This window comes from Octodon degus, unplaced genomic scaffold (assembly GCF_000260255.1).
Source record: "Octodon degus isolate 3935 unplaced genomic scaffold, OctDeg1.0 scaffold00015, whole genome shotgun sequence".
Classification (NCBI taxonomy): Eukaryota; Metazoa; Chordata; class Mammalia; order Rodentia; family Octodontidae; genus Octodon; species Octodon degus.
Window position 1 is genome coordinate 17,635,972 of NW_004524591.1, and position 1,760 is coordinate 17,637,731.

General features: G+C 47.2%; 1 pseudogene across 1 annotated transcript in view; it reads left to right on the plus strand.

The window, feature by feature from the left end:
• Positions 1-1,760, plus strand: part of LOC101564909 — a 5,873-nt pseudogene that overhangs the window by 2,160 nt on the left and 1,953 nt on the right. Inside the window, exon 2 of the transcript XR_192392.1 lies at positions 1,519-1,583. The product of XR_192392.1 is annotated as an asparagine--tRNA ligase, cytoplasmic pseudogene (transcript). The remainder of the gene's footprint in view (positions 1-1,518; positions 1,584-1,760) is intronic.

Genomic DNA, 1,760 nt, shown 5'->3' on the forward strand with positions numbered 1-1,760 from the left:
CATCTCCTTAGATCCGACCTGTGCTACCTGATGCTTGTCGAATGGCCTCAGCCTAGATAGGGTTAGTTCCTTCTCCCAGCGCATGCTGTATATTCTCCATAGTCTGTATGTCCAGCAATCAATAAATTAACACTGGTAAAACTCTAAAAAAAAAAAAGAAAAAAGAAGTTTTTCCTTTGTGTTTGTACACCATGGATTCTGGAAGTGAGCTTTCTAAAGTGGTTGCCACATTTATCCTCCAGATCCTCTTAGATGACACTGATTTGGCTTACATACATCAGACATACGAGCATTTTTCTCATGTTGCCATGATCTTGGGTAAAATGTCCTGTGGGTGTCCAAAGAGCCTTCTTCCTGTCTACTGAAGCATGTAGTAAGACATTACCTTTGACTCTCAGATAATGCCAGGGCACATGAAGCAGTCAGACAGGGCCTCCCTGACCAGCTGAAGGACACAACCTGTGCCCAGGGGCTAAAAGATAATGCCACCGGGGCTGGGAAGTTAGCTCAGTAGAATAAGTGCTTGCCTGGCAAGCACAAGGGCCTGAATTCAATCCCCGGTTCTGCAAAAAAAAAATTAAATTAAAATAAAAGATAATGCCACCATGAAATGTTGGCTTGCCCAATTGTTGAAAAACTTACAAGTGGGCCACTGATCCTGGGGTATCCACCTTCCCCTCAGTGATCCTCCCTGTCTCTTCCCAGAACTCCCCCAAGGTGGGGAATGGAGGAAAACCCACAAAGAAAATCACTCGGGTTTTTTTGTTTGTTTGTTCTTTTGGTACCAGGAATTAAACTGAGGACCTTGCACTTGCCAGGCAGGTGCCTATACCCCTGAGCTATCTCCCTGGTCCCAGCTTAGATTTTATCACCAACGAAGAATAAACAACAATGCTGAGCTGCACTGGAGAAAAGGGGAATATACAGTACCCCTGCTGCAGTGTATGGGGTGCCAGCTCACACTGCTCTGAGGATCTGGCTGAGGAGCTGGACTCCCTCCACTCTCCTAGGAAATGGGCTCCTGATACAGCAGTCTGCCACCACAGCCCCAGGAGGGTGTCAGCGCCAGCTAATGCTGTGTTAGCAGTGTGCCCAAGGTGACCCTGCTCCCACTCTACCTAGCCACTGGCAGGGAGAGAAACAGCGGTGATAGCAGCTGCCCTTGAGGCAGGCGGGGCGCCTGGGACCAAGCCATGTGGCGCTTTTTTTTTTTTTTTTTTTATTCCTGGAAGATTCCAGGAAGACTTATTCCTGGAGAAAGCATAAGCCGCCACGGACTGGATGAGCATCTTGATTCCCTCCAGCCCACAGCCTGTGATCTGGAGCATCCACCTAGGGCAACCCTGAGCTTTGACAACCACTTTCCTACTGTGCCAAAGCTTCCTCATTCAGACTCCACTGGGGGAGCTGCTGAGGCCCAGGCCTTGCTCCCCGGGAAAGTCTCTCCATCTTCCTTTCGGTGCCTTGGCCATGTTTCTGTGCCAATAGTGTCTTAATGCTTGTCCCATCTATTTTCAGCTGGCCTTGGAACTCACATAGGAGTTGTTGGGAGAGGCGCAGGATTAGCATTGTTCCTCAAAGTGGTGGGTCTTGATGTTTTGTGTATTAGATATAGAGATCCCTCCCCTTATTTTGTGTTTTCCATCCCTCTCACTCCCTCAACAGGACTAAAATAAAACATGCTTCTGTTTTTTTTGTTTTGTTTTGTTTTTTTGTTTTATTTATTTATTTATTTGTGTGTGTGTGTGTGTGTGTGTGTG